General features: G+C 37.3%; 1 protein-coding gene across 5 annotated transcripts in view; it reads right to left on the bottom strand.

Moving 5' to 3' along the window:
• B3galt1 (Beta-1,3-galactosyltransferase 1) overlaps window positions 1-27639 on the bottom strand; it is a 582026-nt gene that overhangs the window by 508294 nt on the left and 46093 nt on the right. For 3 of the 5 annotated variants that reach the window (NR_197780.1, NR_197782.1, XM_087653542.1), the window contains 1 exon segment: window positions 1924-1990. The gene's annotated coding sequence lies outside the window, so the exon portion shown is untranslated. 5 annotated transcript variants of the gene reach the window in all.

Below are 27639 nucleotides of genomic sequence, written 5' to 3'. Positions count from 1 at the left end.
AATAGTAACACTGATTTCTTTTGCGGTTACTTTAAAATACAGTTAATTTCAACCATCACTGCTTCCATGAATAAAATAATATGATCAAAGTTAGAAATAAAGGATAACCTACTGTACTGGCTGGTTTTGCTTGTCAACTTGACACAGGCTGGAGTTATCACAGAGAAAGGTGTCTCCCTTGGGGAAATGCTTCTATGAGACCCAGCTGTAAGGCATTTTCTCAACTAGAGACCCAGGCCATTGTAAGCGGTGCTGTCCCTGGGCTGGTAGTCTTGGGTCTATAAGAGAGCAAGCTGAGCAAGCCAGGGGAAGCAAGCTAGTAAGTTAACATCCCTCCATGGCCTCTGCATTAGCTCCTGCTTCCTGATCTGCTTGAGTTCCAGTGCTGACTTCCTTGGGTGATGAACAGCAATGTGGAAAGTAAACTGAATAAATCCTTTCCTCCCCAGCTTTCTTCTTGGTCATGATGTTTGTGCAGGAATAGAAGCCCTGACTAAGACACCTACTCTCACTAATTGGACTGAATCTCTTCTAGTTTGTTTCTTTAGTTGTTTGTTTTCTTGCCAAAACCTGAGACATAATTTTTTTAATGAACTGTAAAAATAAAAGAGCTTTAGCACCTTCTAAGAATTAAAGAAAGAAAGAAAGAAATGCCAGGAAGGTTAATTTTATCTCTCTGCACTATGCTGGAGTTCACTCTGCCCCTTACTCTAATGGGATCCTGCTAAGATACTCTAAGTCTTGACTTTTATTTGATCATAACCACTCTTATATTTAATATCACATCTCTCTTCTCATGTTGGCTGCAGCACATTTTGTATTGAAGGTAAAAGCAATCTTTTTCCAGAACTACAAAATCACCCTAGCTTCATCTCCTGTACTTAATATACTCCAATCTATTCCTGAATGGTTCAAACGAATTTGAGCATTGTGATCACTACATCTCAGAAAGTATATATTTTTACTCAACTATTTCACAGTTCAGTTGAATTGGTAAAGTTAATGTAAAAATATCTCTACATTTATCTAATGTAATATTTCAAACTTTAATCATGTCTGTTAACATTCAAGGTAAAACATTTCTTTATTATAACCATCCCACAAAAATGATCCTTTTATTCCTATATATCTAGTAAGAACAAAATATTGCAAACAATGTCATTCTTAGCAACTTTTGATTTCCTCTCACTAAGGATCAAAAGCCACAGAGTAGTCTACCCATCGGTCTCTCCCACTGTTCTGAATATGGAGATAGTAGCAGGTAAAACTTCCAAAATACCTTCATGATAAGCTGCCTTATAGTTGTCAATACAGACAGACCTCCATGGGTCCAACTGTCAAGGATGTATAAAATACAACGAACCCTGTCCTCTTCAAAGATACAGAATACACACGCGTGCGCACGCACACACACACACACACACACACAGAGTGTATGCATTGGAATATGAGTTGTGCTTTTCAAATGCAAAAATATCTTGCTTGAGTTAAAAATTAAATTATGTTCTAAATATAGTCAAGCTAGCGCTGGATAATTAATTTAATGATTAATTCCACTTTTTAAATTGTCTGCCCTATGTCTCATCAATTATCTTAGAAATATTGACATAAAGAGCTGAGGGAAGAGGAGATTCAAATTTTATCAGTGGGAATGATGAGGTACAGCATTCTAATATTCAAAACACATAAATTAATAGAAACAGTAAAGATCTCTTTCGGTCCCACCCCCCACCCCACCTCTCTCTCTCTCTCTCTCTCTCTCTCTCTCTCTCTCTCTCTCTCTGTCTCTGTCTCTGTCTCTGTCTCTCTCCCCCCCTCTCTAATACACACACACACACACACACACACACACACACACACACACACACGCACCTAAATTTAGAGACTTAATCCTAACTTATAGGAAGTCTTAATTGACAATACCTAGTCAGATGATGTGGTGAATGGATTCCACTCTGTTAATTATCTCGACTTAATACGTGCACAGGATCTATGAAGAAACACAAGAGAGGTCTGGCATCACAGGCTGGATGGTTTTATTTTCATAATCTTTTTATAACCATGAAGCAAGCAGGTTAATCTTTGCCCATGTGCTTGAATCAGGCAGGACATAGCTGGATTTAAGCCTCCCAAATTTTAATGTAATCTTCAGGATTTACATCTCATAACAAGTAATGACCCAAGAGGACATCTTCTGGATTTGATAGACTACATCTATCATACATTGTTGACTGATAAAGGAAAAAACACATAATACAACATTTCAAGGCACCCAAGGGTAAAACTTTACATGACCTTGAGCACTCTGCTCACATAACTCAATACAACATTTTTTTTCCTCTTAAATTACTTATTTCTTGGCTCCATTTAACTGTTCTCAGAATCTTCACATCTCCTGGTCCACAGATTATATGAGATAACGTTGCCGTAGTTTCTTTATCCTTAGTGGGGGAAATGTCCTCAGAGCTACTAGCTCCTCTACTCTTCAACACAGTTGTTAAATGAGTGAGCTGCACTATCAGACCAGCAGAGTTTGGTGTTAACAGAATGAAAAATCCCTTTCTTTGGTACGGCACTGGTAGAAGAATAAATGAGAATGCATGTTTTTTTAAATATCCGACTGTATTTGATTTTTCTATGCTGTGATACATCCCACAGATTCCTATTCATATTTAAGGATAGAAACGTGTAATGAGACATTAGTCAGAGAAATATACCATGTGATAAATACCCTCTACGAAGGAGTGTAGTCCTAATCAGGAGAGAGAAACACGGTTTTGAGTTTAATTTGGAGGTAGCTGTTCAAATTGTTGATCAAACCTCTTCAGACACAGTATGTAAGTTTAAGGAGAACGAACTCCAAGCCAAGGCCTTTTTACATCTTTTCCAGACACAGAGTTAGTGATACTGGCTGATCTTACCTCTAGCTATATACAGAGCACACAAGTCTTACCTCTTATCTCTAAGACATCTTATCGATTTAATAAGCTAATCATCATTTAAAATGTGGCCTCTATGAACCCCGATGCATTGGTCCAGAGTATTAAAATAGCGTGAAAGACAGGCTAATCTTGTGATCTCCACCCAGTAGAGAAAGCAGAGAAGGCAGACTATATACCCAAAGAAAACGCCGTGTTGAACACTGGGTACATATGCCACAATACCCTCCCCAAAAATATGCAGTTGAAGTCAGATTGCAATTACATTGCTAAAAAGAATAAAGGGTGACATGCTATTTAGAAGGATTTTTTCAAATTATAGGTTCTTTTTCTATTTTTAATAATATTTTCCATTAGCTGAAATTCATGTTTATATGCATGAATGTTGGAAATCTTTTAAACACTGTACAATGTCTCTTTCTGTGAATATTCCAAAGTTAATATGGTGTGTGAAGCATCACTAGTTTCCAATGGCCTAAAATTTCCATTACTCACTCACATGTGTGCTTTCCGTCCCTTGTGTCTGGATTATTCTGTGTCCATTCTGAACCAACATAAGGTGATAATTTGACATAGTACTAGATCTGAGTCTTAGTCTTCAAGCTGGGCCTTTACCAGAAGCCAGGTCAGAAATCTTTTGACAGTTCCAGGGGACCTTTCAACCACAAGTTATAACCAAATTGCCAAACTTCTTAGATGTGGGTTCTTCAACCCAACTGAGCTGAACTGCTGTTATTTTACACAATAAAGATGGGGTATCTCAGGGTTGGGGATTTAGCTCAGCGGTAGAGTGCTTGCCTAGGGAGCACAAGGCCCTGGGTTCGGTCCCCAGCTCCAAAAAAAAAGAAAAGAAAAGAAAAAAAAAGATGGGGTATCTCTGGAGTCCTGTGAAAGTTTCAGAAGAATGAGAAAATATTTTCTGGTGATCTAAGTGTTTTGGCACAGCAAACAACTGAAACATTATAGTTGATCTTTTCCTTGTCACTAATTGTCATCATTTTTAATTATATTGATTCTTAAATTTCATAATGTATTTTGATCATATTCACCCTCCTCACCCAGCACTTTCCAGATCCACCCTCACTTCCCTAACCCACACATTCCCAAGTTCTCTTTTAGTTTATTTTTTTAAATCAAATCCAATTTGGTTCTTCAAACTATCCTTGAGACTCAGGTATGGCCTAGAGTAATAAACCTACTGACAATCACACCATTAATAAAAACTGTTATCACTCTCCCAACAGCTACAAATATGAATATCTTCTTGATTTGGTGATAGGACTCTGTGCCTGTCTTCCTGTTACATGCTAGGATATTTCCTATTTTGAATTTGTTTAGGTCTTGTACATATAGTTACAATCACTATGAGTTCATATATGCAACCTCCCTGCATATATGAAAGCATAATTTTCTTGAAGTCATCCTCTGGCTTTTACAATCTTTCTACAGATTCTCTAACAAGAATACCTGAGCCTTGTGTGGGGGAATATGATACCATATAGGAATTTAAATCCATAAACATGGGTGCTCTGGCAACAAATCAGACCCAAAGATCTAGGTCTGTTTGATCCAGCTGGAATTTGAACATACTAGATACCTTTAATTCCTCTGGCTGTAATGGAGACATACCCTTAGTACTCATCTTTAATCCCAAATAATGAAGGTTGCTTTGTAGCAGGAAGTAGCCAAGTTTGAGGGGCAAACAAAGAGAAAAATTTGATAGTATGAGTCAGAAATAGGATACTCGCAACTATTACAATTACAGCACAGGAAAGAGAGCCAACTTAAAGAAACACAGGACAGAAAGGCAACGTAAGAGAGAAACAGAGACCAACAGAGGAGGCAGTTTTAGAGGCAGGTTACAGGTGAAGACAGAATGAACCAGAGAATGAGAAGGAGCCATAAGACTAGAACAGATTGCCAGAGTTAGTTTGAAGTCAAGGAGACCAATTCAGTCAGAAGCTGAGAGAAGCCAGTTTGAATCAGCCAGCTTGGAGAAGAGTTTGAGCTAGAGTAGCTGACCTGAACCGTTATTTAGAGTTCAGAAAGAACTAGGAAGGGTGAGCTTATTCTGCCGTAAGCCTCTGAGATGACAATTGCATTTGACAAATAAAAGTTACATTTACATGAGATAGTTTCCCATTTATGAATAGGCACTCCCCAATCTATTACTATCTGCATGTTGACCTGTTGAGGGTCTCTGCGTCCCTACAGCAAGAGGAAACTTCTCTGATGAGAGTTGAAAGACACACTGCTCTACACATATCATAATAAGTAAGTACTAGTAATTCTAATACCATATCTATTTAGCAGAATAATAGTTGTAGGTTCTCCCTGACATATCTAGCAACAGGTTTTGTGGCTCTGCTAATAGTACCAGGTATGAGCTTCATCTCATACAGCACTCCTTAGTTCCAATCAGACAGTAGTTGATTACTCTCATAACATTATGTCACCAGTAGAAGCAGTGTCTTATTATGCCTGTTATTGTGATAGCATGCAGCACTAATAGTTGGATAAAAACCGATGACTACCTTTAATCTCTCAAAGTATACACAGCATCTTTCAACATTATGAAAGCTAGCCAGTAGGGATGAAGCTTCCAAGTCAGGAACAGCTTTATTTCTCCATGTTCTGTGACTCAAATTATGTAGTGTTAACATCAATAGCTCTTACTGTCTAATTCTGAATGGAAACTAAAAGCACTAGCAATAATCTGTAATGGTAGAGATGTCCATAAGAGTCAACTGGTCAACAACTCAAAACAAAGTAACCCATTCCTGGTTTTAAAAAAAACAAGGATATTTATTTTCAATCATGCGGTATCCAGTTGGGGCACTTCTCTTCACCCTGACACACAGCATTGTTAGGTTTCCCATGGATTTTTCAAAAGGTCTTAGTGATAACTAACACTCCCTGAATTGTCTTCTTTATCTTGCTCTCCTATTTCTCACACCATTCAGTCTTTTCTGTTTCATTATTATATATTTTGAACAATAAAGTAGACACCAGTATATCTAGATTCCAGTCCCAGGTGAATAATTTATGATCTGGTTGCTTGGCAAATGTGCACACTGATTACACTATAGGGCATATGAATACATTCCAGTGCATTAGAAATCATTCTCTCTGTTTTAATCTATTCACTGTTAGCATATTCCTTTAACTCCCAAGTCTACTTTCTTATTTGATACTAAATAAATGTAAGTTTTGTATTAGAGGAAAACATGGGGAGCAGAATTCAACTTATAGACACAAGCAAGAACTTTCAAAATACGGCTCCTATTGCTCAGAAACTAAAACCAACAGTGGACAAGTGGAAGCAGAGGAAAGTAAGAAGCTCCTGGATAACAAAGGAAATGGCCGATCAAGTGGGCAGTTAGCCCAGTGAATAGAAGAAAATCTTTGTCAGTGATACATCTAAACGGGTTTCAATCTTAAAATTTACAAAGAACTCAAAAAACTAAAGAATTCAATTTTAAAATATGACCAAATTAGAAAGGATTCGCCAGCCCTTACCCCTAACTGATGAGCTCTGAACACTTGGTGACTCCTAGGGGAGGAAGACATCATTCTTGATGGGTATGGCACCTAGTAAATAGACCGTCCATGTTTAGAAGATGGCCTTATAGCCAGAGGTAAATGGCAATACAAACTGGACACAAACAGCTTGCAAGAAAGAGAGAGGGGGAGAGAGAGAGGCATATGAAATGGGGAGGGTTAAGAAATAGATCTAAGAGAAATTAGATGAAAGATAAGAGGGAGAATGTGTTCAAAATATGTTGTGTAAGATGATGAAAGGATAAGTAAAATGCTTTTGGAAAATAATTTTTAAAATAAGCTATTAAACTGAACAAAAAGTTCTGAAAAGTACAAGTGGCTACTAAACACTTTTAAGAGGTATTCAACATCCTTAGCCTCCAGGGAAAAAAGTACAGAACTACTTTAAGTTTCTCTCTAACCCAGTCAAGATGGCCATCATTAGGAATAGAAATGAGAGTAACTGTAGGAACACATACGGGGAAATGGAACCCTTATATACTAGTGCTGTGTGCAAACTAGTGCAGAAACATGTGAAATCTAGAAGCATCTCGAAACATTAAAAATAGGTCTATCATGTGATCCAGCATTATTCTTGACCATATATCCAAAGGGCTTCATATCTTATTACAAAGATAATAGAACATTTATGTACATTGCTAGTTTCCATAATAATTTAGAAATGAAGTATATCTGGATAATCATCAATGTGCACATGGAAATGAATATGTGGTACACACACACACACACACACACACACACACACACTGTAACATTATTTAAAAAAATAAAACATGAAATTTGCAAATAAATAGAAAGGACTGTAAGAAAATTCTAAGTTCACCCTTTTCCCCTGAGACAAAGCTGGAAGTTTTCTGTCATAAAAGGATCCTAGAGTCAAATGTTCTGTTTCTTGACTTTAAGAGAGTACACATGAAAACTAGAAAACCAGGAATTTTTCATTGGCGGGGAGATGTATTTATGGAGTGACAATGGTGAATACTGGTGAAATGAAAGTAGAGAGGGATAATGGGCACAGAAGGGTTAAAGCAGTTAGTGGATTGATCAGAATTGGAAAAGGAGTGGCAAGTGGAGGGAGTAACCAAAGTAAAATGGGTAAGAAGTTACTTAGGAGCTTAAGATATTGCAATGCAAGTAAAACAATAAAATAAATAAAATAAAAAAGGATAGGAGAACACATATGAAATTAAAAGCAGGCACAGAATGAAGGGAACTAAAGATTTGAACATGGGTAAGATAAATTGTAAGGAAAAGGAAAGGAAGGGAAGAATAGATGAACCAAAAGTAAGAATTATGAAATGGCCTTATTAAACCCCACATATTTTATAGCTAATTAAAGTGGCATTGAGCAGAAGTAACCCATATTAATGAAAAATGCTGCTCAGCAAAACATGGGTCACTAAATGAAAATCTCAGTGCCACGGACAGGCTGTCTCCATATGAGTAATTGGTCACAAAGGCTCCTGAAGCATCCAATAAGGTAAGATATTCGTAGATAGCAAGAACCCCATTGCTGGAGACACTACACCATCTGATTATAGGACACAGATAAATTCTCCTGAACTGACCAGGGAACTTCCTATTGGCTATCTTCCACAGTACTGGAATGTTCAAGGGAATCTTCTAGAGGAGAAAAAACACCAATGAATTAATTGAGCACTGGACCTTCCAAGCTACAATTCAACAATCTAGGAAAAATGTGGCCACTGGTACAGTAGCTCTAAAACTGTTGTAGAGTGCAATGAATCACTATCTTCATTTGATCTGTGGTTCATGAACAGGGTGGAATTTTGCTCAGTATTGTAAACATAGTGGGGAAAAAAAAACATGCTTAGGGAAGTCATAGGTCCCTGGGGAGAATCTATTGAGGTTTGCATTCTAGATCATATTATCGAGCTGCCTTCTAAATACCTGAGTTTATATCCATGGTGTTGTCCTACCCTAAACTTAGTTCAGAGAAGTTTTCTTTTATAAAGTATCCCTTTGATTTTTAAAATTAAATCTTAAAATTCTGAGGTTCTTTCATTTTTCCTTTCCTTTCCTCCCTCAACAACCTGATATACTCTTCCTTGCTTTCTTTCAAAGTCAGGACCATTTTTCCATTAACTGTTGTTACAAACATATAGGTATATGCATATGTAGATGAATTTTAATCCAGCAACATGGCTACCCTGACAAGAGATCATATCTAAAAATATCTAGGTCTATATGATCTACCTAGAAAACAGAAATGCCCTGAGTACACACCTTTAATCCCTAACAATGATGTCTAAGTAAGGGGCAGACAAAGTGATGAATCAAAGAAAGAATAGACAGAATGAGTCTAAGATAAGATACACACAACTCTCAGAAGAACAGATAGGAAAGAGGCTGCCTTGCAGGGAGAGAAGTGGAGTATGAGTTAAGTCTGTGAAGTTCAGAGGCAGTTTTTCCAAGCAAAGCAATTTAGTCAAAAGCCTAGAGAAGTCAGTTTGAATCAGTCAGCTTGGAGAGGAGTTTGAGACACAACAGTTGACTTGAACCAGCCTGCCAGAATTCAGAAAGAATTAGAAAGGCTACATTTATTCAGCATTAAGTCTCAGAGGCTGAAATACTCTAGGTCTAGGTTAGCAGACAGAAGCTGCTCTGAAGCCTTCAAGGTCCAGGCTTGCAGAAGATTAGATTATAAGGAGGCTATAAGCTTCCAGGTCTAGGCCCAGGGTTACTTATTACATTCCCTCATCGGAGAAAATAAAAAAGACATTTACATGCATATTCATATGTACTCCTGAATATAACCCGTTTATTCTGTATATTGTCTCTTGTACGTACAAATTTTCAGGGTTGACCACTTTGTATTGAATAACCAATTGGTATGCTGTTCCCTGGGGAAGACTCTTTCTCCCACTCTCAGCATTCCTTAGCTGCCTGAAGTTCTTTGAGTGAGGCTGAGAACTCTTAGGTTTTCCCCTCAACTACTTTGGCACATCCATTTTGTTGTCCTTGCTCAGCTCATCTTTAGATGACAGTACGCTGGTGCAACTTTTGACATTACTAGGAAAAACTCTCACAGCCTCATCCCTGGCTCTTATAATCTTTTCTCCAACTCTTCCATAATGTTCCCAAAGTTGAGGAACAGGAGTTCTTATGTAGATGTATGCAATGGGATTGGACACAGCTCTGCATTTTGATTGGCTGTGGTTTTCTGTAGGCACCCTATAATATTTCAAAGAAGGGAAATAACCAACACCCTGAACAGCTATGATGACTCTCAGCGACAATAAACAAGTATAGAAGATAAACATAAGGATGATGTAGTAGCATGTATACCTTGGCTTGGCAGGAACCAGCAGCTTATTAAAGGAACGTAAGACCTGTTCGTTAAGAGGGAAATTATGCCTGGTACCAGACCCTTAGCCAACTACCCAACACTTAGTGAAGTCACAGATCTTAGAGCAGAACCTACAGTCACCACTTTCCTAAGTCAGCACATTTCCTAGCTACGTTCTAAATACCTGTCCTTATATTAAAGGTATGTGTAGTCCTCACCTGTCATCAATGACAGTTTCCTTTGCAATAGACAAAGACCAGAGCAACGTCTTATTATGGAATTACTGGTTAAAGTCCAAATGACAACATTTCACAGTACTCTTCCTTATTTTAATAAATTCTTTCCACCTTCCCTGAGCTTTGGAGGGCAGGTGTTGTGACAGACATCCCATTTAAGGTTGAACACCCATAGTTTTAATGCCTTGTCTCAGAGCTCATCATTGTAGTCTCCACAGAGGCAATTAATGGATGACAGATGATGATGATCATCATAATCACCTAGATTTCTTCTAAGTATTTCTTCTTGGTGTGTATGCCTTCTTTCTCTCTCCCTGACTCGCTCCAATATTGTTGGTATACATTCAGTTAGTTTATTTTATTTATTTATATTCATATATTTCTAAATAGTATACAGTTATATTTCTTATATAAATGAGAGTCCCCTTGGGGAAATGACATGGTGTCTATTTCCTGCTTAAACCTTGTAAGCTAGGATAGGGTAAGAAAAATATCATTATGGCTTCAATGGCGATAGCACAACCAGAAAAAAACCATGGGAGAACCAATAGCTCCAGTATCATCACAGTGCAGTAAGTTCTTCACAAATTAATGAGAACAAATGAAGTTACCCGACATTGTTTTGGGGGCAAGTTTTTTTTCAAGATAATTATCCTGAAAGGGAAGAAAGAACATAATCATTTCTGAAGTCTTCCCATTCCGTGGATGGTTTGAGACTTCCTGATCTATAAAAAGCAGTGGACAGAGATGCTAAATTCAAATCCCTACTTCCTGCTTAGATTCTAGCTCACTCTCTGAAATGTGGATATGTCTTTATTATCAAGAAACCCCAAATGGTTGCCAAAACTGTTGTTCCACAGCTAACATCATAAACCAGGTACAGGATCTTGCCCATCAGAAGAGAAACATGAATAGATGAGCTCATACCAACAGTTACGTTCACGGAAACTACAGTTGCTGTCTAAATGTGAACTTATATGTGGGTATGTAAGAAAGACTGAGATAAGTCTCCGTAGAAGAAAAGGATGGATGAAAGTGAGATGAACAGGAGGCCCTAATAATGTGATATATTTTAGAGACAGAAGTAATGGAGAATGATGCCGTCCTCGGGACTTTATCATCCTGCTGTAAGAACTGTTCGTTGAAACATTCACAGGCAAAGAACGTTTTGCTCAGAATATTAAGTACTTTCTTTAAAAAAAAAAAAAGAACGGCAGAAAAAAATCTAAAGAGTAAAAAATAAAAAGAACGAAAGAAATATAAAGTTCTCAGAAGAGTGAGATCAAAAGACAGTCAAGAAAAACTAATCAGAAAGGGGCAGGATCACAGTAGGAAGAAACGGAGCAATGCACATAAAAGACAAGTGAATAGATGTACCAAAGACATAAGAATTGAACATATATAAGTCGGTGAAATAATGAACGAAAAAAGAATCCCATGCTCGAGACTTAGAAAAGCCCCTTATTAAAGATGGAAGGTTTGAAAGAGACAGAATCAACGGCGCATGATGAAGTCACATTGAAGAGGGGCAACTAAATGTGAGGAAAGAACAGGACAGTATGAACATGGATGGAGGAGGCACAGAGCAAGGGAGAGTGCACCTACACCTAGCACACTTATGTCCCATTCAGTTTCTATGCATCCCCTTACCTTCCTCAGACTTGCAATTTCCTGTAGGGGGAGGAGCTGATACTAAAATCTGGTTCCTAATTGGTTCTTGATTTGGCCAATAAAGAGGGCAGAAGCTAAATGCGGGGCAAAGGGAAAAGTGGGACTTCCGGGTCCAGGAGGAAGAGGAGGGATGCAGGCAAGGAGAGGGGTTTCAGCTGGGTTTCAGAGAGTCATACTGCAACCACCTAAGATCTTGATTGGCTGGAAATGGCGGCCTCCACGACCAGCAGATGGCCTAAATAGGCTAGCTGATAAGGTTAGGAAAGAATTTCCTCACCCAGTATTTGTGTAATCTGGCAAGTTCTAAACTAATAAAGCTGATTTTATTCCACGGAGCTAAGGTGGACAGGAGAAGGAGAGAGGACGGGGTAGTTGAGGGAGGGTTGTCGAAGCTAGCCGGAAGGAACGGGCTTTCCTGAGCTTGGAGCACAGTCTGGCAGTAGCATGATCTCAGAACAAAGCTGGGAGCACGGCCCCAGGCAAAGGAGTAAACGTGATTTTTAAAATTGCATGCAAGTTTCCAAGGATTTTTTCAATGTCAAAACCAAACAAACAAAAAAAAAGTTTCCCCTCCAGACAAAAACAGTCTAGCTCTTTGAACTGTGGAATATGTATTCTTTTTAGTATCTGCTACAGTGACATAACTTTCAGATTCTAAAACTTTGTTTTGGGAAAAAGAAGGTTTTAAAATGAAAAAAAGCAAGCGGAGACCAATGAGGATGCAGGAATAAATGTAGCTTGGTGAGGGTTGTCAGCACATGGAGAAGGAGACGGGTGAATTGTCAGCAGGCATGCCAAGCAGTGAGATTCTGTGACAAAGAAGGCTGTGGGTTTTCACTTCCGTTTCCCCTTTGGGGTTTTGTTCATGGATGGCAAGCTCCCCTGTGTAGACCTGCCTTAACGCAAGTGCCAGGCCATTAACACCTGACTGCCGCCTCAGTTCTGTTTGTCACTTGTTCTCACAAAATTGTGCGTTGTTGGCTTTTGCCGTTTCCTTCGTAAAAACTTTTCTCTGTATCATCAAGGGAAGATGATTCATTTGAGAAGCTTCTTGCTCTCTGGCTGGACAAGCAGTCATGTTCCCTGCCATCAGCACTGTCTCCAATTATTCAGAGCAGCAGTTCGGCTAAGCAGAATCATCTGAAAATCCTGATGGACGCTGATTCCTGCTTTCATCTAGTTTTCGATTCAGTGGATTGGAGTGAGGCTCGGGAACTGTTTTTCTAAGTTTGAAGATGACACTGATGCTGCAGGTCGGGGGACCATATGTTGAAGTGCTGCTGTAATCAATCACACCAAATGGGCTTTTCCAGAACTTAATGCTTGAGCCTAAGTGAACAAGTAAATGGGCATAAAAATCCCCTTATTACAACATGCTTTTTGTTCAGGCCTTCTGCTGGAAATTACACTGAATATAGCGACTACTCCTCATTATTATCAACAGCAAACACTGTTTGCTATCTTCTTAACTGGATGAGGCCAAATATAAGAAACCACGTGTCAAAATATATTAAAATCCAAACTAGGTGAATATTGTAAGTTTTTGCTTTATAATACATTTCTTCCTGTATGTCCCTGTCACATTCCAGTTCACTTCAACAAAAGAGTTCTTTCTGGAAAGCAACTATGAATCATTGTCAGGAAAATTTTAACCTTTATTTTCTATTATCTTTAACTAGATAACAGATAGAAGCCTTCCTTGAACTTTGAAAAAGATTTTAAGTGCTTTCTCCCATGACAGTATGTTAGTATTACTTCCTAATTTATTTTATAAGTAGACCTTGATTCTTTTCCTACTTAATACCAACCTTAATTCTTATTCCTCTGGTGTGTGGCAATGCTTGGTTGTTTGTTTAGGCCAGAAGGGAATGTTTTTCCTTTCTACAGTTAGAGAAGTGTTGTAGAATAAATGATAAAAGCCCAACAATGTTTTAGTTAATATTCACTTGGCCCAGTGCTTTGGGAAGTACATACACGTACTTTTCTTGGACGACTAAAAGTAGTAGGTGTTCAATCTTGGCTTGACACTTTCCTTTGTCAGCTACGGTGAGATGCTGATAGAAGAGGGCAGGTCAATGGATATTTGTAGGTGAAGCAGTGATGATATCAAAATGTGATCTGTGGATCTCCTCCATAGAACTACACAGACTTTGTGTAAACTATGTGTGCTTGCAAGTCCTATAGCATCAGCAATGGATGTTTTAATAGCATACCTTACAGTCTGAATTCTAACCCAGATACTCTTTAATTCAATAGATGTTTTTCTTTGGCCGTGTTTGTTTGGGGTAGTAGAGATTCGACCCGGGGTCTAGCACAAGTTAAGTGGGCTCTCTATCACCAGCCAACACATTTAAGTCTTGCTTTCAGATATCTGTTGTGCAGACACAGTGTTCATTTAAACACATTTACAAATGACAGTAGCAATGTCCTGCTGTGGGCCTTTTTGTTTAATTACAAGGAAGATATTTAAATAGGTATCTGCATATAATATGTGGTTTATAAAAATACAGTGGTTGTTTTTTAAAATCGTTAAATGGTCAGCCCAGAAAACATACGTAAAAGTAACATTATATGGACTGAAAAGGTCCATAGTTAGTAATTGATGTGTATACACATACACATACACAAACAGAACTATAGGTATACACACACATGTGCAATAGTAATTAGTTGGAAAGAGGCCATGATTGTGAAGGAGACCATGGCAGAGTATATGGAAGGGTTTGGAAGGAGAAAAGGGAGAGGGGAAATATTATAATGCCATTATGATTTTTTTAAGATACCTTACTTTAACAAGAATGAATATGTCTAATTCTTCATCTGAAATAATTGGTACATAGGTGAAATTTACTAATATTGTGTTTTAGTATATTAGGAAAGTAAATACTACTTATAGTATATAAAGTACCGTGTTAGTTCAAACATCAAATTGCAATGCATTACTGATGTCATGAGTTGATAAATATGTAATTTTACAATATCAAAATGAATAATTTTGTAAAACATTTAAGTTATTACTGTGTTCACAAGCATTCTTTAAAGCATTTCATTAGATTTCACCTTCATTCATAAATTTTAAAAAAAAATCTACGTGAAAAAAAATGTGGCTAGCCAGCTCCAACAAGACAAAAAAATTCAAGTAGCCTAATTTTCTAAGCAATGATTCTCGGAGTCAACCATAATTTTCACCATACATCAGAATCACCCGGACTCCTCCCACCCATCTCTGGATAAATGTCTGTGTGTCCTGCACTCCTGCTGCCACGATTCTGAGCTAATTTTGGTCATTCTGCATTGAAGACTCCTGGCTAACATAACAGACCACCCTTACTCTCATTCCCCACATTAACACAAGTGATCTTCTGTTTGTCTATAGATTTTATCAAATGAAAAGAAGTAAATAATAACTTTGACTTCAATCGGACTTTTAAATCTATTGGCTCTTGCTCTTCCTTCTCGCTCCACCTCTTTCGCCCTCTCTCCACATGTCCTTAGTCAGCCTTTACTTCTCTACTTCTCTTTTCTCATCCCCCCTCTTTGCCTTTCTCTGCATCTGCTACCCTCTTGACTCCACGCCCCATGCCCTGAATAAACTCTATTCTATACAATAAAAAAGAAACTGTCTATTGTATTTCAAAGCACCCCAACTGTAAAAATATAACCAAAATGAGCAAAAGCAGGAATTCACTTAATCTCACATTCAAAATGGTATTAGTTTGATAGTTCGTGATTTCTGTAAATGTTAAAAACGAGCCCTGAATTCAAATTAGTTTATAGTTTTACCTACCATTTATATTGGAGTTTAAAAAGATTAATGTTCAATGTTTTATTAAAAAGCTATGAACTGTGTCCAAACAGATAAAAAGAAATGTTGAATAGGTTTCATGTAGGAGAATATATGGCTTTTATTTTCCGAATAGCAACTTCAATAAATTAAAGTGCTCGATATTGTACCAGCCAGTGTCAGAAATGAATAGTGAACCCGCCAGCAGAAATGTTTTCAATTTCTTAAGCACTGTCCCAGTTCCTGACAGAATTGATTGGCTTTTTGACACAAAATTGTAGTGGCAGAGACTTAAGAAGAAGAAAATGCCTCCTTAAAAAACACCTAACATATTCAGTGACAAAGAGTATCCAAATGTAATTCAATACATCAAATGTTCTATTTTACCTAAAAGTAAGGCTCTTGTATCAATAAGATTATGTTACAGACAGTTTTTTTCTTTTCTCCATTGAAGCCCTGGATATTCTAGAACTCTGAACTCTCTCAGTAGAAGAGGCTAGCCATAAACGCACACAGATCCTTTTGCTCCTGCCTCCCCAGTGCTGGGATTAACTGTGTGTGTGTGTGTGTGTGTGTGTGTGTGTGTGTGTGTGTGTGTGTGTGTGTGTTACCACCAACAGCAAGGATTTTTCTGCAATAACAGCAACAAAAATAATGATTTCCCAAAGAAATGATGTTTTAAAATCAAAGTTTTATTTTTTCCAGTGGTTGGGGGGTTTGCCTGTTTGTCTTGCTTTGTATTTTTTGAGACATGTCCTTATTCTGAAGCCCTGGCTGGCCTGGAACTCACTTTGTAGACCAAGCTGGCCTCAAACTCACAGAGGCATATTTGTTTGCCTCTGATTCCAGTGCCAGGATTAAAGGTATGTGCCACCATGTCTGACATATTTAATCACAGATATTTTTCCCATAATTAATTAAACACTCTACTATAAAAGTTATTGCTAAAGAACCAAGTAAACATTAATTGAAGAAAATGAAATAAAAACTCTAAAAGATATAAATTAAGAAACATATCTAAAATACTATTAAACATTTATATGGATTGATGATTTATGGATGATTTATAAGCATTAATTTTATATGCCTTATCAGGGATCTAGTTTATGCACCTCATCAGAGTTCCAGAAAGCACTAGAAACTTAACTGTATATGATGCTCTTCACATGTATATGCATACTGGCATACAAACATCTGGACCACAACTTATTCATAGTTCTTCAGATCCTAAATTTTAACTTAGAATCATAAAAGCAAGAGACATAATTTAGTTCATAATGATGTCTTAAGAAGTCAAATGTTAACCTAGTCTATCTTTATCAAAATTTTGAGCAAAGACATACATTGGAGAACCTCTGATAGTCACTGTTTCATCAATTTGAAAGAAGAGGAACCATAGGTTCTGGGGTATGTGCAACTCTGTCTATCTCAGATATCTCTGTTCATATTGTATTGTAAGTGAGATATGGACTGTCTACACAAACAAAGAATGATCCATGTTATAACCAGGGTTGGTGTGGTAACAATCTTAACTGAGGAGATTTAGCCAGTCCTGGGCTTCCCATTGTATCAAATGTGTGTATTATTTTGTAAAAGGGCTGTTCCACTAAGTGCTTTCTGCATTACTGCAAAGCACTTTTAAACACTGTACTGTATGAATCATCTTCAGAACCAGGATTCATCCCTTTCCTCCAGTTGGAAAATAAAGGTAGCCTCAGACCCTGATCACCCTAATTGCAAATCTCAATCTCTTTAATTTTTGAAGAAAAACAAAACCACACTGTTAATTTTTCTACTTTTAGTTAAAAAGCCCATGATTGCTATTCACTATAAATGTTCAAACTAATTGCATATGTTTCTAACTTAACGGTTGAGAAAAATCAGTCATTTGGTTTGAAAGAAAGATGGTCTCAACTACAGAAATGCAAAATATAATAACAGGCATGGATTTTATTAAATGCTTTTTATGAAAGTTAGGATAACCCCATGAAACTCACTCAGCTCCTGGGTCCTGCCCTAAGCAGTACAGTTTGCATCAATCCAGTTTCCGCAGTAATGATCCAGAAAGGTCAGCTTAACTATTCTTCATCTCTAGACAAACTATAATTTTCGACTTACTTGTTGGGCTTTCTGAACCTTGAAAAGTTCTTGTAAGAGTTACCCATGAGGTTCAACAGGAAATCAATTACCATCCTAAATCCAGTTTCAAGGAGGGAGAAGAAAATGCTACTCAAGCTTAGGCACTTTCTAGATAATAGACACAGTTTGTTCCTCTAGTTTTTTACTCAGAGTCTATTATATACATTACTAATTTTAAAGACAGGGCTGATGAAGGAAATAAAACTTGACATTGGCCATGAAGAATGGGAATAGTTAACCAGTCTGTTTTAGGAAGAAGTAAAGGAGGTAACTAGTGACGGAAGTATGCTAGCAGAATGGAGGTGCGGCATAGAGTAAGAGCTAATACAACGATGGCAAAGTTGTAACAAAGAGGAAATAATTTAACGTAAACCTAGGAAGGGAGGTAATAATTGAAGCACAAGCACTGGGAAACAACTGAAGGATTCTGAGGGAGTGAATAACCACTAGCTGTGCGGGAAGATGTAGGGCACAGAGATAATTCAATGTTTTAGCCATTTTAGAGGGACCAAAGCACTGACTTAATGATAAGAGAGAAAAATTAATTGCATAGAAATGTTATTATACAGTGTGGCAATCTGGACATGGTATTCCTCTTAATGTACATATCAGACAAAGGAGGAGACACAAAGGTATATATCATAGTCTTAACCTATACACTTAATACTTCACCACTATTATTGGATGAAGCACATTTATCCTTTATTTTTTTTTTACGAGAAATAGATAGAAGCCAAGCCTGCAGGTGGTGTTAGACCATCAACAAACAAAACACCTATGGGGCCAGTATTAGTCATTATTAAGTTATTCATCCAGGGGTTGGGGATTTAGCTCAGTGGTAGAGCGCTTGCCTAGCAAGTGCAAGGCCCTGGGTTCGGTCCTCAGCTCCAGAAAATAAAAAAAAAAAGTTATTCATCCAGAATACAGTGAAGAAACAAAGAATTGGGAAAACATGTACAACTTCTATAAATTGAACTATTTCAAACTCATTTTAAAATTCAAGGCACACCCTATATTACTGTATATTTGCTGAATGAATTACAGCTAGGAAAAGACATAAAAACAATAGTAAATAAACTTCCTCTCATGACACTTGCCTCTTCTCTGTTATCTGAGTTTTATAGACTGGATAAGACATCTCATAGCCATAGAAAATACCCTATCTTGCAATATTGACAATGTTTATGTAAAACCAGCTAGATATCAAGGTAGGATGCCACCCCCAAACTTCCCCAGTATCTCACTATCTCTGTGTCCCCCACCCTATCCCCAGTCTCATGCCCTCCAAATTGTTGCACCCCAGGCTTAAACCAGAACATAGACCACCAACTATGCTAGAGACCACACAGATTAGGAAAAATGCAGGCCACACAGACCAGAAGACCAGAGAAGAAACAGAAGCAGAACACCCATCCAACAAAGACGAACTCAGATATGTGTACCTAGACCTTTAATTACCTCAAACCCAAATGTCTAGAGGCTAGCGTTAGAACACAGTTAGAACAGTCAATGCATAATGTTACCAACAAACCCAGCTCTCCTACTGCAGCAAGCCCTGAATACTCCAACACAACAAGAAAAAGACCTTAAGATCAACTTTATGGAGATGATTGAGGTCCTTAAGAAAGGAATGAATAAATCCTTTAATGAAATTCAGGAAAACACAAACAAGCAATTGGACAAAATGAGTAAATCCCTTAAGGGAAGTCAAGGAAAAAAAATAGATATCACAAGGCAGTCAGTTGGACACCAGAAGTAAAGTAGTCTCCAAAAGAGCTGTGAAATGGTAAGTCTCTGATTACTTAACTCTAAGGTAGCTTACATTTTCATGGACATGACTTAAAAAAAATGTTGAGTCCAAATATTTCAACATTCAAATCCAACCACCACATTAATATTTCAAATCAACAGCCTCAAAATAATAAAAAAAAGATTAATAAAATTTTTCTCAGTCATCTTGTACATAATTAGTTTCCTTTCCAAGTTGGGAGAGAAATTGAAGAGTGTGGATTATTTTTACATTCACTATCATCTGCATAAAAAATTCCAAAGGGAACTTACTACCAGAGTTTGGCCAAGAGTTAACACATCAGTAAAAGTTAGATATACATGCAATAAAAGGCAAGACATCCTCCCTTGTCTTTACTGCTCCCTCACACTTTCTCCATAGACTTTATTTATTATCCTCACTTTTTAGTCATGGCATGCTACAGCACACATGTGAAGGTCAGAGAACAATTAAGGGAGTCACTTCTCTGTTTGCACACTCAAGAGAGGTCCTAGAGAAATGGGCCAAGGGATTAATACCAGATACCTTTACTCATGGGACAATCCACTGGCCCCACAGAACTTTTAAAAATTCTCTAATATCAACAAATGATCATCCTTGGCACACAAAATCCTCAAGGTCACTCGTCACAGTGTGTGGCCCCTTGTCAGGCATGATAGTTCTGTTGGGATCCTAGAGTATGTCAGATATCTTTCTCCATTTGGCCCGTTCTCTGGGAAGTTCTGAGTGACTCATCACTTCCGCCAGACTCTCTTTGCTCACTTTTGTACTATTCACCTCATCTGCAGTATTCATTATCCCCTTAGCCTCCTCTGTTCTTAGCTCAGTTTCCGATATCCTGAATTAATTCACACACATGCAGAACAATTAATGACATAATAGTTTGACATAGTGACATACTCCACAGGCAGATCTATATCAAGTAGGGAAACAAGCCAATTATACGACTTGGCAAACTAATAAAGTAATAAAGCAAGTCATAGATTTTTTTTAAAAAAAAATTTGAAAGGTTTGATTTTGTAGGATTGAAAAATCAGCAATAATAATGTTAAAAAAATGAATCATTTCCTGTTCCTCAAGGTTTCTCCCCCTTACCTTTCACTTTGTTTTCTTTTATCAGCATGGTACTTGTTACATATACAAAATTCAGAAATATAAACATGTAATTGAATTCTAAACACATCTTCTGTCTTAATCATTCCTTCAACATATTTATATGCTCATATAATTTGCCGCACTAAATGTCTCTTCACAAAGGGAAGCCTGTCTGACAGCCAGAATTGCTTTTTATTTTTTGCCCCAAATAAAAATTAAGATACAGTTGCAATGTTTTATTTTTTTATTATCATAAGATGCATGTTATCTTTACTATAGAAGAAAATACATGAGTGCTGTCTAAACACGCCATGAACAAGTTGTAACACAGACTGTACAGAACCACCTACAATATGACAGCGTTTAAGATGACGTAACCAAGTGTTATCAACTTAAGATAGCATTGTTCTGTGAGTTACCAGGATGAAGGCCACACAAAAGGGCAAGTCAGAACAGAACACATGCCTACTCAAAAGATAAAATGTCTACTTAGGACAAGAGGAAAGAGAGAGAGAGACATAAGATTCATCTTCTACAAAGTATAGATCAACCATGCTTGGTGGTAATTTTCTAGTCCTAACTTATACTCCACAGATCCCAAACTGTTGGCTGCAGTGGCTGATGGGGATGAGTGTGGCACCTTTGTGTACACATAAATAAGTGTTTTCAAGAATGGTGTATGTACCAGAAACTGAGGCACATGGATGTGCTGTCTGTGCTCCGCTCTTCCAATACTATGGGGTTCATGAACCTTTCAGCAAATCTTTCTCAAGGTCAAAGCTCTTATCTGGAACACAGGAAGGGCATGGGGCTATGTGGACACTTGCCTCAGACACATGATCGATTTTTCTTAGACTAGCAACCAGCATCATTGTCAGTTTTAATAAGAGCTCGGAGTCTGAAAGCCCTTTTGCTTATGTAATCACAAGTAAGCCTCCCAGAAACTTAGAGCAGGCAAGCCCTGTGCCATTATGTTCATTTTCAAACGATGAATAAACTACGATTCAAAACATTTAAGGATATATTTAAAAGTCCAGCATAGGTGAGTAGCTGAGTCACTTTATATTATGACTCTGGTCAGCTTTGGAATATTTAAAATGTTTTCTGATTTCATATTTGCTTAAGGTTTAAATATGGGAAGTCAAATATTTTTGATATCCCTGTGAAAAGGCTGACTAGTACTCAGCTGCTCGTCACTAGCATAGAAATACATTTTACTACTTATTGCATTTATTTTATAGAGGTACTTATATTTTACATTCATTTATCAATATCCACTGATTAGACATTTGTCTCTTCAACATAATCTGTACAGGAAAAATCACAAGCTCGAGATACAAATTGCAATGGGTGTATGCATATTCTAATAAAAATCCATACAAGGGGGGGCTGGGGATTTAGCTCAGTGGTAGAGCGCTTACCTAGGAAGCGCAAGGCCCTGGGTTCGGTCCCCAGCTCCGAAAAAAAGAACCAAAAAAAAAAAAAATCCATACAAGGAAGACGTATGGAAATGCTTGTGCAGAATACTAATTATGAACCTAGACGTCTCATAACTCACCATTTACAGCATTTCAAATAATATTTTCATTAATTCTTTGAGACCTTCAGACTTCATACAACCCATTTTGAACCTATTTACCTCCAACTGCTCTGTAGCTCCTCCTCTGTCCATGCTCACCTCTCTCCCCCTCCCAATTCCATTCCCTGCTTTTTTAATGATGCACCAACTTTAATGTGCATTGCCCATATATTTATGGGTACAGGGCTATCCTCTAAAGCATGGTTGACCTTCCAAGGATGATGCTGTTAAAGAAAATAGACTCTGTGTCCTCCAGAAGATATGAGCTGTCAGTAGCTCCTTATGAATGTGTTCCTTCTGAAAGAAAGTAATGCAACACAGGGAGGAGCATATCCCTAAAATGTACCTTTGCAGACTGTATTATACACATTGAAAGAAGAGGAGCTTTATTTAATTACCCATATCTATATCTTGGGCTGGAAATATGAATTACCAGCAGTCTCTCAAGAAAAAAAGAAAATGGAATTACTACTGGGTACAAAACCATACAACTGACTAAATCAGAGACTTATCATCAAGCATGTGCCCCACTTTAAAGGAGCATTAACGTATATTAGAAAAGGTGACATGGGGCCCATGATTATATTTCAAAGTAGAAAGGTAGTTATCATAAAAAGTCTATAGACTATAACCAAGGAGTTGTGGAGGAAGGGCGGTATGTTCAGATGGAGTGATCTGGGAACGTTTTCTGTGTTCAGTAGCTTTAGAATGCAGGGGTTAACATTCAGGAAGAATTGGGAATACTTCACATCATGAATAAAAGAAAATAATCTGTAACACCGAGAAGATTCCCCTCACATAAGAAAACTTGATTAGAAATTATATTTGGAGCAGCGGAGTTGGAATGAATCCTTAAAAAGATGGTGAAGAAAACCCACCGTGGGGATTTTGGTCACTAAATATGAGCTTAAATGCTGGCCTTTATCAAATGCTTGCTATTTCTAGCAGATTCTATGCCCTAAGATGTTCAACAATCAAGATGACCAAATAAATGTATGTCTGGACATTCTTTAAACTACTGTATGAAAATAACATCAAAATAAATAACACTGCCTTGATGAAATACTATTTTTCTATAAATAGACAAAACTTTTGAGAAAAAACACAGAAACAGCATAAATGCAAATAAGCACATCATTTTGACTTATAACGCATATGCTTCTTTACAGAGTGTGATTCTTCTACTGAGAATTCTGCAAGACGTAATGCTTCCCAAATATATTTTATATGATAGAATATATGTTTTATCCTAAAACTCAAGAATAACTCAGTCATGGAAGATAACAGGTTTTTAAAAAGAAGAATTAATGTCCGTGATGACACTGTAACTAAATTGTACATATAGCAAAATCACCCAAGTCAGCCATGCTCTAAAGCTACGGACATGTCTTCCTATGATGCTAAACATCAAACTTACACCTGTAAAACAAGCATGATGCTGGTTTCAGGCGATGTGAATACTTAGGGTTTTCTAGATATCAAGAGCTCTAGATACACGGACCATTCTCTTTTCGTCTGTCTGGTAACAGAAATAAAAGGTGTGTATAGAGAAAAGTAGGAAACTCATGGCCACAAAAAACAGTTACAAATGCCATATGTAGGATTTTACATTACAGTTTCTAAGGACAACTAGCATTAGCTTGCATGGTGTCGAGCTAACTTTGAAGTTAAGTAATTCTGGTTAATTCTAAATCACTCAGAGCCTGGGTGCTGAACAGGGTGTACACATAAATTAATTTTCTCATTTTATAAAAAGGAACCCTCTGGCATAGAGCTTCAAACATATTTACCAGAAACAAGGGAAGATAATGATCAGTTAATTAGAGAGATAGCAGTGATCCAAGCATCGGCTTGAGAAAGGACTCTCCCTGCAGTAAGAGTTCATGATCTTCAGAGGCCCTGAGGAAAACAGTAAAAGGCTCCCAATGTTTTCTGGAAGTCAGGTACACCTCTTCCTCCCCAGGTATGAGGGACTGTTGTCAGGATTAGAGAATCTTCTATTTAAACAATCCCTGGGTACAGCACATGTATGGCAGTCAGGCTGCTCAGTCTTCATGGGCGCTTTGTCTGGTCTCAGTGGGAGAGAATGGCCTAATCATGCTTAGACTTGATGTGCCAGACTCTTATCGGGGAGCCCACCCTCTCAGAAGAGAAGGAGGGGGGAGAGAAGCTGTGAGGAAGGGACCAGAAGGAAGAGCAGCATTTGGACTGAAAATTAATTAATTAGTTAATTAATTAATTTAAAGAAGAAATCCCTGGTGAGCAAAGGAAGAGAAAGTGAGGTTGTTTAGAAAAATGTAGTAGCCTACATGAAGTGGCTGTACACTGGATGCATGAGGCTCTACCACAAATTTGACTCCTGGTGTCTAAGGTACCAATAATTCCTATAGAATGCAGATGCTTGGAATGACGCTTACAATTACCATCTGATCAATATTACCTACTAGGTTAATTGGTAATAACTTCACTGAAGTCTAATGATTGCATTCAGGTAATGTGTGTCAATAATGTCATGATGCAATAGATTTTGCAAAGGAAAAACTGAATAGGTTTATTGACTCGTGATCTTTCAATTCTTTGAGTAACATAATGAAGGCTAGATCAGAGCATTAGTTATGATGATTAGTGATAAGATAAATACCTTATCACTAATTGTTAGCTCCAGATGAAATGTTTATATACCTTTCCTAACAAGTAAATTGGGTTAGCTAGATCTGAAAATGGCCTTCACTAGAAACTCAGAAATTATTCAAAAAGTAGATATTACATGTATTATTCTATTTTATATACACAAAGCAAATGGACCTTCAAGAATGTTTATCAAACTATGGTAACTTTAAATTTTCAGTCTCCATAGCTAATAAACTACAATCTCAACATTCTTTGGAATTATTAAAAAAAGTTGCTTAATTCCAAAAATTTCTTCAATTATGCAAATTCTTACTCCTCAAATATCTTAGCATTTTTCTATTATATGGACATGAGAGAGCACTAGAGCACTTTAGACATGCTTGCAATTTAGAGCTATACTATCTTTAAGAAATTATAAGGAAAATCTTGTTTTTCTTATTGGTTATTTCCATTTTTAACTATTTTATTTGTGCATGTGTCTGCAACCATATGTATACACACTTGTGGATAAAGATATCCACAGCGGGGAAGCAAAATGGGGTTTATGATCCTTTGGTTCTTGAGCTAAGGTGTTTGTGAGCTTCCTGATGTGGGTGCTGGAGTGCAAATTCTGGTCCTCTGCTAGATCAGTATGTGTTCTTGCTGTTGAACCGTCCCCTCCACACCTACTGTGAGCTATTTTAAGTAGGTCAAAGAAGAAATACATAAGCAGAAAAATATACATTATGCAAATGCAAATAAATGTGTGAATAAAGCACCTATCCAGAGCTAAAACTTACTGAGTCCAAGAGTGTTCTACTCTGAATGGGAGAATGTGCAAATATTCTGGGTTATGTTCCCCTGACCATAAATAACAGAAGGGTTATTCTCTACTGAAAAGGATGCAGAAAAGAACAGCATAGGATATAAAGTGTTTCATTAAAATATCTATGGGAATGAACTATCACTCTCATTTGAAATGATAAATGCAACAAACAAGTATCTATAAAGGAGAAGTTTAGAGTTGGGACTCTGTGTGCTAAACTGAAAAGAATTGACAAATCGGGAAAATGTATGTTATTCACTTGGATTCCATAAGACTACATATATATATATATATATATATATATATATATATATATATATATATATATATGCTCAACTAATACTATCTATGTTTTTAAATGATGTGGATTCATTTCTTCTCTGTTATAAAATAAGAATACAAGCACTGCTCTAGCACATTGGCCAGAAGCAGCAATTGCTTTTGGCCTCAGTTTTCCACGATGCCAGTTTTTCACGATGGCAACTTTATCTTTTCCCTCCAAAATGGGGAAAAGGAGAAGTGATGAACTACAATTGTTCTTGAAGAAATTAAGAGAGGCAAAGCAAGAAAACGAAACACTGTGCTCAACGGAACCATTTTAAATCACCATTTTTGTAACTCTTACTGGTTCTACATTTTTTAAAACATCACTCTAAAATTCGAGTTCAAGCTGTTAGTGTAACTATTCGGCATTCAGTTCAATTGTTAGTATTGTTGGAAATACATTTTGCAGCTGTGTACTCTGGGTTAACCCAATGTGAGACAGATCCGCTCAATGGCAGAGAACACAAAGGAGAAAGGGTATGATTGTGGTCTTACTGAGCTCTGCGGGCTCAACCAAGCACTTGGTACACACATGACTACTAGATCAGGTTTCTTTTTCTCCCCTTTACGATGGCCAGAGTCAATCTCCGGTGGAAAATGCTGGGGTGCTCAATATAGATATGATTGTTCTCAGATTTTAGGACATTTTGAAACTAAAATCAATTGATTCGTTTATACTTCATTATTTTCCTCGGTTAAAATCAATTTTTATGTCTAGAATATAGGCTACTCTGATCAATTGACCAAAATTACAAAAAAAAAAAAAAATTCAAGCAAGGGTTATTTCCATGGGCAGAGTTTCTCCTATTCCCCTAATGTGGCATTTGATTCAAGATCAGCGGTCTTCATTAACTTCACACTCAACAGTAATTGGCACATAGCAAGTATTAAACAAATACTTGTTAATGAACATCAAAACATTAGAATTCTTCATTGCTTTGTACCTCAGGAAAAAAATTCTAGATTAGGTGCCTCTAAATGAAAATTATTGTTATTTATATAAGTCCCGTTTTCAAACGCACTCATTAATCTTGCTTAATATCATTGGCCTACACAGTCATATGACGGTGAATTATGTATTGATCGTGAGCCTGGCTCTCCTACTCAGTTGTGGACTGGTTTAGGATCCCCGTGTGATATTCTGAGGCTCGCCTCATTCTCCTCTGCCCGGGATGAAGCACAGCTTTCAGGCTTCTCTGAAAGGTTGAGGAAGGATCGGAAGAGCTTCCTCTTGCTTGTCCCTCCACAGGGAACCTATCAGTGATTCGTGCTTATCATTGGGGGGAGTTTAAAAACAGACATATCGTTTCACCATTGTAGAGCCAGCAGACTTGTTTTATCATCAAAAGTGAATATAGTTTCTTTAAAAAACAAAATTCTTACCTCTTAGCGAACTAAGGAAATGTCACCGGGGTAGAAATTAATATGTTTGCTTTCACACTCTTCTACACAGCTTTTGATTTTCTCTTGTAACAGCTTTAATGGTTTGTTGTCTTTTAGTCTAAGGTACACACATAATGTAACCAGGGAAGGATTTATGAATAATGAAATTATTTAGACAGAAATTGGCATAAAGCAAAAACTCAAAACATTTTTATATCCCCACATCCAGGCTTCTTTATCTTCCTCCATAGCTATCTACCGTTTGATACTTCCCACACTCTGATAGGTCTATGACTAAGACGTTTCAAAACTTAAAGTCTCCCGTTAGTTAGTGTGATTGAACTAGAGCTGTTCTGTTCCAACATGAATGATAGTCAAATATGCTGTCACATT

This window comes from Rattus norvegicus, chromosome 3 (genome assembly GCF_021556685.1).
Source record: "Rattus norvegicus strain SHRSP/BbbUtx chromosome 3, alternate assembly SHRSP_T2T, whole genome shotgun sequence".
In the NCBI taxonomy this organism is placed as follows: Eukaryota; Metazoa; Chordata; class Mammalia; order Rodentia; family Muridae; genus Rattus; species Rattus norvegicus.
Note: the sequence above shows the minus strand (reverse complement) of the source record. Positions and strands in the feature narration are given on the sequence as shown.